Source organism: Fistularia commersonii, chromosome 1, assembly GCF_037954325.1.
Source record: "Fistularia commersonii isolate RoL2024-O1a breed Wild chromosome 1, RoL_Fcom_v1.0, whole genome shotgun sequence".
NCBI lineage: Eukaryota > Metazoa > Chordata > Actinopteri > Syngnathiformes > Fistulariidae > Fistularia > Fistularia commersonii.
The window spans coordinates 5,242,207-5,257,373 of NC_141284.1; the positions used below are offsets into that span (position 1 = coordinate 5,242,207).

A 15,167-nucleotide genomic window follows, 5' to 3' on the forward strand; every position below is an offset into this window, starting at 1 on the left:
CTGCCACTTGGGTTCAGTGCCAGGTACCTTTGAAGGCACAGAAGTTTGGGCGTCATATTAGGGGTTAAAATAAATTAAAAACCTTCAGGGATAATTCACGCAGAGTAACACGATGTGTAGCGATCGCCGTTGATATAAACGTACAAGGCGAGATGCTGAATGAGAGAATGATTCTCGTTGTTGAACCTTTCAGAGCCCAGGATACAGAACACCACACTCTGGTTGGTTCGCCATCCTAGAAAATGCTGTTTATTTAAAAATACATTTCAACAGCAGAAACCAGTGGTATTGGAAAAAAAACAAAAATTTGATAAATCTGCGATACAGTGAGACGTAACGTGAAATGGCGAGGAAATGATGTATATATACAATATATCTATTCCACTGACATAAAAAGTAAAATTCTAATCTGGTTCACATGTCGAGCCAACATCCATCGCTAGGTAAGCCTTGTCTTGAGCCCACACACGTGCACGTCTAGCATGCGCTGCTAAGTGCATCGCTAGCAAAGGCGACACAGGTGGGATCGCGCGCGTCGATTATTTTTGTCGTCCGCATCGTAACGTCGAAACAGCTGATGATATTCAAAAGAAATAAATGAGAAATAAATCAACCAAAAAAAACAAAACGCAGCAACTTTAAAGATCCCGCCGCGGTCATCTCACCTGTAAATCAAAATTACCGGCGTGATGTTGACGTGGTTAACGGCGGAGGTTGCGCGCGAGCCCCGTGCACGTGCGCACGCGCTCGCAGGTCATTAATGCGTCCTGGCAGGCTGCCGAGATGCCGGGATTGAAACGTACGTCGGCGGCGTGATTAACGGATAATGACGGGCCCGGGTGTCGATATGTTCCGCGCTCAGATTTGTAGCGCCGGTATCACCGCCGGGCCCGGGGTCCGGTATATCATCATGGGGGGGGGGGTCAGCACTCCCTTGGTGCCACACGGAACTTATTTCTCATTTACTGACAGTAAAAACCTCTTTCTTTCTTTTTTTTTTTAAGTCGATGCTCCTGACGTGAACCCGTGACCCCCCCTCCCCTCTCAGCCGTCTGATGATGATACTCCCGGCGGCTCAAGGCTGCGAGCGGGGGCTCGGATCCCGGGCTAGTAATTCATAGGCCTCGAGATCGCCTGCCACAACGTATTGATTTTTGCCCCCCTCCCGCAACCACGGTCCCCCCCCAAGCATCCTTGCCGCCTCTCCTGGAGAGGCAAAGGAAAGATTAAAAACACTGTCAGTCCGAGGCTGAATCAGAACCCTGCGTGGGGGAGATACCTCCAAGAGCAAGGAGGTTCTTTATCGCCTCTGAGGTTTAACCCTTTACGCGCAAATGAAAACAAACTTCTTCTCGTTTCATTTCTTCACTCCGGTCTTTTTTAATCGTTTTTTTTTTTTTAGCTTAGCTTGAGATAAGATTTAATTGTTATTTCATCCGGATGCGATAATAAGGGGGGAGCCGCACCTTCTTTTTGGTGCACGTGTCAGAGGAGGTGCCGGTCATAATGGGTAGGTTGTTTATTTTTTTGCAGCTCAGATCAGCTAAGCTGCTGAAGAACTTCAATTGGGAACAAATGCTCGGCTAACTAGCGCTGCTAGCAGGAGGAAGGTTGTAACCAGCTTGATGCCGTAAAGAAAGCTAAAAGATACAATGTGCTTTTGTTTAAAAATGACAATATTTTTTTTTTATTTTTGGGTTCTGTCAACCCACCTGGAGTGGATTCTCCCAGTTCCTGCCTGGGGTCTCACCACGATCTCATTCTTCCCTCTACAGTCCTAAAACATTGATCGGATTCACTGAGTACTCCCTGCTGTCCGTAGGTGTGATTGACAGGTGACTGGTCAAGGGTTAAACCCCGCCTCCCGCCTGATGACGGATGTGATTGGCTCCTTCTATCAGCAAATAAAAAAAAAACAACTTAATTTTAACTTTATAAAACTTAACTTTGTGAAGAGTTCGGTTAAACTTTGGTACGACTTGAAAAGTGACATTATTTAATCTCAGAATTATGTGATTAATCTCAGATTAATCGTGTTTTAACACCAGTCATTGGTTTATAATTTCTTTAATCCTGAGGCTTAATGGAGGTGGCCTGCAGGGGGGCGCTCTAAGGCCCAAAACCTTATCGAGTCTCGTCGTTTTTGAGTTTACATTGTATAGATTGTGTGTGTGTGTGTGTGTGTGTGTGTGTGTGTGTGTGTGTGAGAGAGAGATATTTCACAGCATTTCGAAGCTATTTATAGCAGCTTATATCAATAGTTGTCACGTTGATATATATATATTTCCCAGGATCTAAACAAGTTGGGGGGGTTAAATAGGCTAAGATTGGAAGAATATGGCGACTGACGGAAACTGGTGGGCGGGGTCTTTCTGAAGATCTAGAGTCGACGCCATAGGTGAGCGCCACCGGGGGGGGTGGGGCGGGAGCTCCCCGCCGCCTCGTCGGTCTCATCCCTTATCCGATAATCGCTTACATAAACAGTGTTTATGTTCTCCATCTTTCATCGTGAAACCCCATTGGGTGCTGGGGTAACATCACCTTGGCGACGGGATTCACCCGCATCCCAGCGCGAGTGAATCTTAATGCCGGCCGACAGAGGACGGAATGGGAAACAAATGGCGGAGGGAAGGGAAATTTCCTACGATGCCGTCACCCGGGGTTCAAGCGGCGAGCGTCGTGTTCTATTATTCGCTTGAGGTTGAGGTTGATGAAACGCCACCTTTGATGATGCGGCGATGGTGGGGAGGCGGGGGCGGGCGGGACGACATCTGAGGGGGTTCAACTGACACGCTTCGCCTTGCACGGCCTCGCCGGGAGGGAGGCAACAAGACGAAAAAACATGTCGTCTTAAAATATTGAAGGGCGACGCGAGGAGAGACGCCGACACCTCGCCGCTTCCTGTCATCACCAGACGGGAGGCTGCTGCAACCCCATTGGCTGGATTGTACTTTTCGTCGCTGATAAACAGGAAGTGGAACCTTGAGGAACATCCACGTTCACCTGTTAGATTCAGACCTATGTGTCGTCTCGGTTCCACTTTTTTTCATTCAGGGTAATTGCATAATATTGACAATATGAATTAAAAAAACACTCATTAAGCCCTTCCTGCTGTGGAGTAGATAATACATGAAATCTCACATTTAGTTATTTGTATCTTTTGTTATCAGGGTCTGATTTACAGTCAAATTATTGCATGGTGCCCACATTTATTTCCCCGAAGTGCACACCAACATGCCATCCTTAATATAAACATAGTAGGGTAGTTTCCGGAGCGTCGCTATTCAAGCAGTATTTTGTGTTTCCACATCTGAATATTGCGAATACTCACGACCGCACTTGGGAGCGTGGAAGAGTGTGTGAGCGAGCCGGAGCCTGTGTCGACAACGACTTGACAGTAAACGCAGCGGGAGAAACTCAGCTGTTGACACAACAAGACTTTTGTTTTCTCTTATTTGGTAGGAATTAGCCTGGAGGTGACTGGAAGCCTCGTCCCCCCTCGCACTTGATGCCCCTGCATGTTTATACCCCCCCCCCCCCCCCCCCCCCCCCTCCCGAGGGCTAATATTGGTGGATTGTGACTTCTCTTTTTGGGATCTTTTTCCAATCCCGTCCAGTTAAGAAAGGCAATGTGTCACAATGAGATCTTTCTTCCATTTCTCTCCTTTTATGGGTTTTATTTATATTCTGTATCTATATGTATATATACATATATAAATATATGTGTTTGTCTGTTCTTTTTTATGGGGCAATTTCTTCCCAATATTTAAAGACCTTTTAGCAAACTGCAATATAGTTAATTTTTTTTCTTTCTTTTGTCTTTTTTTTAGTTATCTTTTTTTGATTTTAGCTTGACAACTGTCTCTGCTATTTCATTTTATGTTATTTTTTTGGGAGAATTAAATGCAGAAATGGGTTTTGTCAACAGCCGTTACATTTCAGCTGATTTTTTTTGTCTTTTTTTTTACACTTAATCCAACCTACTTTTGTTAGCTACTATTCAAGGTCGTATTTGAGGTAATATGTAAAGTATTATTTAAAGTATGATATCAGGTCATTTCTTTTTTATTTTCAGGTCATATCAAGTAGTTTGTATTACTTAAAGGGATCACCAGTATTGGTCAATAATAACAAAAATGTTTTCATCGATTTCCAGCAATTTGACAGACTTTTCTCAGAAAGTTTGTTGTTGTTTTTCAGGATATTTAGTTGTTTGCATTTTATTTCATTTATTTATGCGTTGTTCTTGTGGAGTGAGAAGCTACTGCATAGTTTTTGTTGTTTATCTGATTATGCTGGGGGTCGGGCTGTAAGGGTGTGTGTGTGTGTGTGTGTGTGTGTGTGTGTGTGTAGGGGGGGCACTGTGCTGCATATCAATGGGGTAAAAAAGCACCACATTGAAAAAAAAAAACTGAATAAAGGAAGAAAACAAATCAAAACAGAAACACACACACACATACACACATGCAAAACACGATAATCCAGGTGGATTTTGGTTCAAGCTGTTCTCATTGGCAACCCCCCTTACACACACACACACACACACACACACACACACACACACATACACATACACACCCTCCTGGGCGAAGCTGTCACGGCGCTCATAATGAAGGGTAAAATATTTGATTCAGATTTATTAATTTGAAAGAGCCGTCGACGGAGGGACACTTCCTCTCAATCTGTCAGGAGCCACTAGACGGCAGCGCGGCGGTTCATCCGTCTTGTCGGCTCTGACAGTCGCGTCACGTCACGGGCCCCCCGATGCCGCCGCCACCGCCATCGCACGCTCGGGATCGCCCAGGGATTTTTTTCCTTTTTTTTTTTTTTTTTTATAAAACGCATCCCGACGAGGAACATCCTCTTTATTCATGCAAATTGGGCGGGAAAAATTCCAGCAGCAGCCACGGAGCTTCTGGGCCCCGGGTCCGGGCTCCGTGCACGCGCGTGTGCGTGTGAGGAGCTGTCACGCAGCAGCTGTGATGGCACACTGCCACCCCCACTCCCTTCTCCACCAACACCAACAGACCCCCGGGAACCGGATATGTTTTGTTTTTTTTTCGGAGCCATTTTTGGTGTCTATGATGGAAATAACAACAACAATGTGCAGAAAATCTGGCGTTCAGATTAGACCTGGATTACGAGGGGATTGGGCTACTCAAGTCCAATTTAAGTGTTTGTAAACCATCCTTTCCGGCCTTTTCTTAGCTTTGGGTAGCTTTGCTAACTCCTTAAAAGCAATTACTAGTGGTTTCTTTTTCTTTCCAGTGGGATTTTTAACATCACTGCGATTTAACAATAATTTCCTCAGAATCATTGAGAACATCCTTGCAGGTTTTTTAAAAAATGTTATAAATAACTGAAAATAAGGTAAACTGTCGAGGGAAAGACCAGATTAGAAAATAAAATATATTGACTTTTATATAATTGTTAGTGTTATTCATGTGACACTGGCATAGTGGATAGTGCTTCCCTCTCTCAGCCCCCCCCTCCTCCTCCTCCATGACCCTGAGTGGAGGATAAAAAATGAATGAATATCTTTTTTTTTTTTTTTTTTAAAGTTATCAGATGTGTCACTCAATCCTCACTTCCCCGGTGACACCATGACGGGGAATGAATTCGTTATAAATTAACTTTGTGGAGGGAAAAAAAAAAAAAAAAGGCGGCAGTGCAGTGTCACAGGTGTGTGTGTGTGTGTGTGTGTGTGTGTGTGTGCTGAGCCTGGCGTGCACGTGGCATGGCGTGGCGTGGCGTGGCAGCCCGGTCGACCCTGCCCCCCCCCCACCCCCACCCTTGCCCGGATGAGTGCGGGCGAGTTGTTGTTTCATTTCGCCGAGAGTCCTTTGACATTTATCTCTCTTCACCTGCTCCCTGACGCTGATTCCCAGTGACAGCAGCCCCTCTGCCCCCCACCGCCACCTCACCCTTTCCAGGCTTCCTGTCCATTCCACCCTCCACCTCCTCCGCCTCCCTCCAGCCTCCCCTCCAGTCCATCCTCCACTGGCAGGTAATTTTCAGGAACTTTTCATCTGAAGTCATTTAAGGGGAATTCTTGAGGTAATATCCTTACTCTTGACTTTTCCCAGTGGGGGAGGGACAGGGGTTAAGTTTTCTTTTTTAACAATTTTTTAGGGAGGAAAGGGTTGATTAAAACATTTTTTTGTTCTGATTGATTGATCTTTTCATATTTAAGGTTGTATTTTAGTGTTTTAATGATAGCTTTATGCACATTAATCGTTTATTATTCAATAAAACAATTTATTTCGTAAATGTATTAATAATGAGATCTAATGTCTTACCAGATTATTTATTCATTTCTTGCATGTTTTTTTATATTTAATCTGTGATTATTCAGTTATTAAGGTATTTTTCCTGCTGAATTCTAATACATTTGAATTAGATTTTAAAATTATTCATTAACTTATTAATCACTCCTCTCACTCCTCATTCAGGGTTGCGGTCTGAGCCATATGTTGGAGGTGATCATAGAGCCACATACAGAGATAAATAAAATAAAATAAAATAAAATAAAATAAAATAAAATAAAATAAAATAAAATAAAATTAAATTAATAACATTTTATAACAAGAAACTAGATTGAACAAAATCAAAAATTAAAATTAAACAGAATTTGGATTGAATCTATTTTATGAAATCAAATCAATTCAATAGCATTAGAATTAGAATTAAATAAAAACTTAGATTGAATACAGAAATCTAAACTTTAAAAACTTTATAAAATAAATTAAAAAATGACTTCAGCGTAGTAGTGGCTCAGTGCTGCCTCCCTCTGGTCACTCTGCAGTGGCTTTTCGAAATGATGCGCCGTCAGTCATGGCGGCGGCGGCGACGGCAGTCCCTCTGATCCTTCAATTACCTAAATGGACAGGGCCGACGGGCAGCGCAGCCCCGACCGTAAAGCTGGGATTAGTTAATTGGTTGCCCCCGGCAACAAGGCCCAGGTTGTATTTCACAGAGGCGGTCGGGGTGGGCCTCCCACTCAACCTCCTGCAGGCCCAGAAACGGGGGGAAGCGGCTTCCCCATTTTTTTATCCATCTGAAAAAACCCCACCTTCTGCAGCGAGCGATGGCTTCTCCTAACCCTCCCCCCCCCCCGCTCGCCACCGCGCCGCAGAATGGGCGCCGCCGCCATCGGTGGGGCCTTCATAATTTTAAAAGCCTTTTTTATGTTGTTGTTTTTTCCCTCTCATACAGTAAATGGAGCCATAATTTAATATTTTAATGCATGTTAATGTGTTGTTTAACCTTCTGGACACAATGGTTCGTCCCGCAGGGGTGAACCGAGCAGCAACAACACGTCCATCTCCCGCAAACATCCGCAGCTAATGGATTAGCGGCTGGTCGCGCCGCCCCTGTCTCACGGTGGACGCCGTATATATTGGATAGGCATTAAAACAACCATTTCTCAATTTTCTCGCCGCCGGCCCTCGGGGTCAATGGATCGCTATCGGAAAGGGGGAGGCGGTGGCGGTGGTGGTGGTGGTGGGACGCTGAGTCAACGCTTCGCCTCCTAATTCATCAAGGGGTTTTGGTTGCGGCTCCGCCCACGCCGCGTCAATGACGTAAATGCACGGCGCCGACCTCGTCGCTAATCGGCCACAAAAACACACGCCGCAAAATATATTTTATATTTTTCAAGTGCGGATCTTTCTTGACATACGCTCAGGGTCTCACCCACTCCCGACTCCATCGGGATGAAGGAGTGAATAATAAACCTAATCCAGAATATGTCGTCTTTTCAGCAGAATTTCAGCAGGGGTAGATCAGGCTCTCGTGGGGAGGGGGGGGTGCTGCGGCCAATCAGAGCGCAGATTTGGCCAAGAGGCGGGGTTTAAGCTGGACGAGTCAGATGTCAATCATTGAACCGTTTGCACGCTCATTCACACCTACGGACAATTTAGAGCCTTCAGTGATCCCGGTGAATTCGGACGTGGAACCGACCTTGAGACGAGTGCTACGGTTTTTATTTTTGGCTACTTTTGAAATTCCATGATTTTTGAAACAAATCTTTGAGTTTTTTTTTCCGATTGCCATTATTTTGAAATTATTTATAATTAAAGAGGCGACAAAGCGAGTTCTCCGGGGGTGACTGACGGCTCGCAGTGGGTCGTAATTCCACCGCCGCCGTGTGATATACGATGTAATTCCCTCCGGGAGGTTTGAAATCTATCAGTCGTCACCGCCATGTTCGTTCGCCCGAATGCCGATCGAAGCTTCATTAGTCTACAGAGCGAAAAGCCCCGCCTGAAGGAATTAGTCTGTTTCAGAAATGGAAAACTGGTGAAATACCTGTTATTTTTCTTTTTTTTTAATTTTTTTTTTATTTAACCAGATTTAATTTTATGATCTTCTTAATTAATTTTATTTTGATGCTGTCACATCATCTTTGGCTTTTGTGAGGTATTTCCGCCTTTGGCACCACCAAAATAAAAGCCGATGAATGAAACAATGAGAAGTCTCTTCGAAACAGACAAAATAAAATTACAGACTGGAGCTTCAGGCTTCCTAAAACAAAGTCTGTTTTTATTAAGATTATAAAAACTTAACGACCTGTTTCACAAAATGACTTCCTGATTTTTTCAAAATAAAATCTGGCATGGTTTGTCGGGTGAGTAAGGACTGGAATCAAATGAGTTTAAGATTAGAAAGTCTGGATTAAAATAATTACGCAGGATATTTTGCTAATAACATCATTTCAAAAGTATTTTTATTTATCATTTATTTTTGCTTATTATTTTCCCTTCAGGTGAAACCCCTGTTATTGACAGACCAGTTGACTTGTCAGTCACGCGGTGGGGATCCCAGAGTTTTTAGTCCTCTGCCTCCATCACTGCAGGCCCGGAGGTGCACGTGAGATACTTGTGATGCAGAGCACCGGTGTGTGTGTGTGTGTGTGTGTGTGTGTGTGTGATGCTCAGTTCCCTTTGTTCTGTGTTCCATTGATCAGTTCAGACCTCTGAATGACTTCCAGTGGTTCTTTCTCTCTGTCTCTTTATCTCTCTCTCTCTCTCTCTCTCTCTCTCTCTCTCTCTCTCTTTCTTTCTCTCTCTCCATCCCTCTTTGCCTCAATCAGTCTTTTTCCCTCTTTTTCTCCTCTCTTCCTGACTGCCCCCTCTCCCTCAGTCTGTCCGTCTCCTGATGTGTTAAGTTAAAATATTTGTTCTTTTCTTTTCTTTTCTTTTCTTTTCTTTTCTTTTCTTTTCTTTTCTTTTCTTTTCTTTTCTTTTCTTTTCTTTTCTTCTTCCCCTCTCTTAATCAGATGACATTCCCCAGTTATCAATATTTCTCCCCGCAGGTCGGAGTCTTTATGGTTCTCCGACCCCTGGGTTCCACCCCGGCTCGTCTCCACGGCGATGCTTCTGTCGCCATCCCTTAAATGTTATCTCTCCCAGCGGAGAACCACCTACGGAACAACAGACAGGTTCCTCGGTTCCGTCTGCCAGCCAGTTCATTTTTTTTTCTATTTCAGTCCAAGGGTTCTGCAGCAGTTCTACGGTTACATCACCACATCTGCCCCCTTCCGCCCGTGACCTTTGACCCCGGCATGGGCACATCCAACAGTTACACTCCTGTCTGGAACGCCCGCCGGTTTGTGAAACGCTGCTCCCGCCTTCTGATAATATCAGGGTTTTGCCTTTATAACCTCCAAGATGGAGATTTTTTCCATGTTCCCGTGTTTTTTCCTCCATGTTCTCCCCTATATGGGGCCCTGTGATTGACAGATGACCCTGTAATTGACATATAACCCGATGATTGACAGATGACCCTTAAATCCCGCCTCTCGCTCCAATGACAGCTGTGATTGGTTGCAGCCGCGCCTGACCCCTTGAGCAAAATTAGCGGTAAGGTCCAAATGTGATTGAATGGATGATCTAATTTATCTAATGATACAAATATCTAATAATCGTCATAATAATCACAAGGTAGTAGTTATAGTAATAATAATGAAATTCAAATGATTTGATATTTTTCAGTACTAACAAGTAAAAATGGATGAAGATGACACAAAGTGTTTCATGTATATTCCAGGTGTCAGGTTGTGTCCTCCATACGTTCTCCACGCCGGGCTGCTGGTGTGTCCTTCACCCGGGCGTTACATTTCCCATCGCCATTCCAGGCCGCCGTTGTTGCTTTTAATAACCATGACAAAATCCCCCTGCTACTCCGGCATTGGAAATTCATGAATTCCGCCGCTGGCTCCGCCAGATATCACTCATGTTCTCTGCAAATTAAGCTTTTTTTTTCCGTTTTCTTGTGCATCCGCACGCCGATCATCGGTGACGTCGCCCCCTACCCCGTTCCCAAACGCAAACACGACTCGGCAGATGTTGGGGCGTCATCTGGACGTCGGTGTAACAGAGACCCTCCCCACCCCCAACCCCTCAGGTATTCTCATTATTCCGCTGCCGAGCAGATGGCGGGGAACTTTACAACACTTAGCATTACCCATCATACATATTCCGCACCCATATTTACATAGACGCCGCTCGGCGGGGGCTCCGGTGGGGGCGACGGGATCCAGGACCCACCTGAGGCTCGGCGAGACATGTCACCGCCGCTGCGCCTCAAACTCGGGTATGCTAATGAGGGCGCGCAGAGGAATTCCGAGGGGTGCATCCGAGGGTGTGTGCGACGTGAATAGCAAACAGGAAGCACCTGCGCTGGAGGATGAGGCAGGTTGCGGAGATGCCGTGCAGATCCGTGGATCCACGGCATGACCGAGTTCTCCGCCTCGGTTTCCCCTGTTTTCCCCCCAAAGGGCAAAAACAGTCGCTCTGTTCATTGGAAACTGTGAATTGTCTGTAGGTGCGAATAAGAGGTTGACTGGTCGGACGTCTTTAGATGATGCCTTGTGATTGACAGGTTAAACCCTCATCCTCCCTGCCCGATTTCAAAAGTCAGCTCTCTTTGGTCAGAATCACTACTGAATTTAAAACAACTTCCAAACATTTTCCCAAGCATGGGATCATTCAAGAAAAAGCTCGGTGCTAGTTGCGAAGATGCTGCGCTAATGGTCGCGGGGTAACAACAAGCTCCACCAATCAGACGCCTCGATTTTCAAATTTGGATTGAGGGTAAAACTTGAGCACGTACAGGATATTATGTTGTCGTCCAAAATATGTTGATGTCCCGGACAGATGGTTAGCTATCGACATATTCAGCCACATGATTGACAGGTGATTGGTCCAGTTGAAACCCCGCCCCTCTTCCAACAATCACTGAGATACTTCAATGTTATTACATTTCTTCCTGTCCTTAAATAGACCTATGATTTACTTGCTTTTTTGAAAATCAACTAAGGAAACAAATTTCCACCACAATCTGGAAGTAAAATATGATTTGGCTAACGGGTGAGCTAACATGACCGCTCGATATTCAAATTGTTACTGCCGTGATGGCGCAAATAAAGCAATTAGCGTGTTTAGCATTGAATGCCAAAGTTTATGATTCATTTATAGCATAGAGTAAAGACATCTGGTAGAAACACATGGAAAAAATTAGGAGTCAAGAAGTTGGACTAGCTTGGAATTTGATTCATGAGCAACCTGTTAACGGCTCTGCTCCAAATTCGTTTTTTTTTCTCTGAGGGGTTGAAACAAGCGTGCTAGCCGGTTGCTTGTTTCCACACAAGAAAGAGGAATTGACCGACACACTTGCACTCAGGACGCTTGTTTTCGGTACAGGAAGTGTGTTCTGCATGAATATTAGGTTTTGTTTACCCCGCCTGTTTAGAAGTGAGACCTGGAAACGCATCCCTGGCAACGATGTGGCGCGCTTCCCACGGGAACCGCACTGCTGCCGCCGCCGCCAAGCTCCCAGGTCCCGTCGTGCCTTTTTGATACAGGAGGCAAAACATTCACTGAGTCAAAGCTCTTCAGTTCAGAGAAAGAAGAAGGTCCTCGACTTCCCCAAAAAAGTCACACGACTTTTGCAACTCTTCGCGTCCCATTTGGCTGCGCTAATGTTTTGCACTTCCGGGATACAATTCAAACCGAGCCCTGATGCTTCCACAGCTCGGCCAACGGGAAAGCAACGTGTCGCGAGAAGCCTCCAGGCAAAGAGGTGGTGGACATAGCATCTAGCTAGTTCAAGCACATGCAAACCGTCCATCTTTGGTCTCGATGATTTCTGGGGATAACAGCTTTTTGTTGTCTCCCCCACCCCTCGAAACCCTCCACATCTACCGACCTCCGCGACGTAACTTGTTCCATTACATTGCTGTATCGCAGTAAAAACCTGGAAGAACTACCCCTGCAGAAATCAGGTGCTTCCTGGTCGGTCTGTTGTCGTAGCTTTGGGAGGCGGGGCCAAACCCGGACCGTCAATCACACAACCGACTTTCTGGTTATATGTCTTAATTATACATTATCATGGTCGAGCTAATTTCTCCTTGATAAAACTTGAATAGTTGTAAGAGGCCTTATCTCACTTTGCATCATCTCACCTTTCTTAATCTTCTTCTCTCTTATCTAGTTCCCTTATTTATCTCATTTTGTCTCTTCTTGTCTTACCTTATCTTACTCTAAGATAATGCAAGACAAGACAGCTAAGGTTACCTTAACTTACTCTACCTTGCCTTAAGATAAATTGAGACAAGAAAGCAAAGGTTACTTGACCTTATTTTACCTTACCATAAGATAAAGTTAGCTAAAGTAACCTAACCTTACCTTACCCCCAGGAGGTTACTGATCAGCTGGTCACATTTGCCAGAGCCAATCGAGCCCGTCATCTTCGTGACCGGTGTCGGTACCCTTTTGAGGTCCACAAACTAGATAGGCTAAATGCGTTGTTTGTTAAGTAACAAACCGAGCAGTGGTTGAGAATTGCCAATCTGGGCAAAGGCAAGAGAAGCTTAAAGAAAATCCCGTCTTCCTCGTTTTTGCCCGCCCTCCCCAATTTATTCAGCCGTCAGGGAGAAACAAAGACGGGCGCGAACAAGCCGAAAGTTCCAGCTTTCAGAAGAAATGAAAAACAGCTCGCTAAAAATTTTTATGAGGGGATAAATACAGTCGAGGTGTTTGTTTTTAGGGCCTGGAGGCGCCGAGCGATGAGGGGAGGCGAGCGGCGCTGGATGTAAACATAAAGTTTGTTTACTCGAAAACACTCTGGCCTTTTAATGTTCGAAAGTTTTCCGCGGCATTAAATCTCCACCCACCCCTCCCTCACGCCGATGTGGTGGTAATTTCGCGCGGGTTTATTTACGGTGAAGTTTCGGCGAAGGCTTGAGCCGGCAGCAGGAAAAGAGAGCGGGGGAGGGGGAGGGGTGAAACCGCGGGTGGCGACCATCAGCAGCTGGTTTTTCAGATTATGAGCAGCGAGAGCAGCGAAGGCGAACACAGGTTGCCTTATTACGTGTCGCACATGTCGACATCCAGGGCTTATTTGTGTGGCTCTCCCTCCTCTCTTCTCTTCCTGGCTCTGGCAATGCCATGGCGGCAGTGGCGGCGGCAAGGCAGCGCCAGGCCTGAAGGGCACTTTTCAGCCTGGCCACACACACTCGGGTCTTACTGCTTGGCTGCGCAACACGGGTCACCGCCCCGGCATGAGGAGGACCCTGCCGGACTTATCCGAGCTGAGTCCCCGCCCCCCAAAACCCTCCAGAACGTACCTGACGGAAAGGACGTGGCGCCGGCTGCCGCCTCCTTCTCGCATTTATCGCTGCAAAGTCTCCAGGTCGAAGCATCTTGGCGTATTGCAATGCTACAGATAATATGAGTCAATGGCGGGGCCTTCAGAGTTGCTCAAGGTCACATGATGTGAAAAAAAGTACAATCTTATCACCCCCGGGAGCAAAAAAAAGGATATATCTGCTGCTCACATCCGGTTTTGCTCCTCTGCAAATGCCCGTGCACGATTCATGTGCAATTCCGTTATTTGTCCACCAGGAGCAGCCACATCAGCACAGCTCCTTCCTGTATCCAGCTTTCCGAAGCTCACTCTGCGTCGTTTTTTTAAAATGTGCGTCATCTCCCCGTTAGCTTGCATGGTTGACAACTAGAATTAGCAAAGTAAATTCATTTGCAAATTAAAATTATGTGAAAATAACAATTAGATGGCTTGACAGGCGGAGCTATTTCCTGCCTCTGTGACAGATTTTTAACCGCAACCTTGTGAACCAGTTTAATTCCTGGAATTAGACTTTCGGTATTTCTATCGATGCAAAAAAAAACAAACAAAAAAAAACCACACGATTGCAGGAAATGTCTACTTTCCATCTATTACCAACTTCCGCTCTTTTTACTCTTTCCGTACTTTCCAGGTCAACGGGAGCCGCGGCAGCTATGCTAAAAACCAAACGGATTTATAGCCCCCGCCAGTAGGGGGCGACAGTGTTCCGTATCTGTGACGTCACAAACTTGTCTCTTAGCCCCGCCCCCCCGTGACGTGAAGGTGAGTAAATCAGGGAAACACACCCCCTCTTTAACGCAATGATCTTTTATAACCCTTGTAACTAACTTGTAATTATTGTTTACAAACCTAGTCATTTTCCACCCTCCCTTTTTTTTTTTTTTTTTTAATTTTATGAGGGTGATTTTTAATGTTTGATGACGAACGTTTTCTCCAGAGGCACCTCAAGGTGGGGCTAAACGGTCTTCTTTCTCCAATCATTCTGCGTGGGCGGAGTCACGGCTCCGCCACGCTCCCTCTTCCTCCACCTCCTCCTCCCACTTGTGCACGCAACAGAAGCGGAAGGATGCGTGGATCCACACTTCTTCTGCTGCTTCTTCCACATCCTCTTCGTCGATAACACTTTTTCTTTTTTTCTTTTTCTTTTTTTTTTTAATTTAATTTGGCAGAAATAAAAAAAAAAAAAAAAAAAGGAGGATCCCGAGGAGAAAAAAAAAGTGCCAGCAGCAGCAACAGCAGCAGCAGGAGGAGGAGGAGGAGGAGGGGGGGGGGTTAAGGGGGCTGTGCGTGAGTGCGTGTGCGTGTGTGTGTGTGCGAGGGGGGAGAAAACACACACACACACACACACACACACACCACTCGGGTGAAGGCAGCTCAGATCAGATTTCACATTCAGCTCCGACCAGCTGAGAGGGAGAGCAGGATCGACTCCGCTTCTCCCGGAGAGGAAGACCACCAGGAGAAGGAGAAGGAGAAGAAGAAGAGGAGGAGGAGGAGGAGGAGGAGGCTGCGCGGAG

General features: G+C 45.7%; 1 protein-coding gene across 3 annotated transcripts in view; it reads left to right on the top strand.

The window, feature by feature from the left end:
* The first annotated feature begins 14,764 nt into the window (after nt 1-14,764).
* LOC147237209 (pre-B-cell leukemia transcription factor 1) overlaps nt 14,765-15,167 on the top strand; it is a 54,367-nt gene continuing 53,964 nt past the window's right edge. For 2 of the 3 annotated variants that reach the window (XM_086145424.1, XM_086145442.1), the window contains exon 1: nt 14,765-15,167. This exon is cut by the window's right edge and continues 401 nt beyond it. The gene's annotated coding sequence lies outside the window, so the exon portion shown is untranslated. The other variant, XM_086145432.1, reaches the window with a different exon arrangement.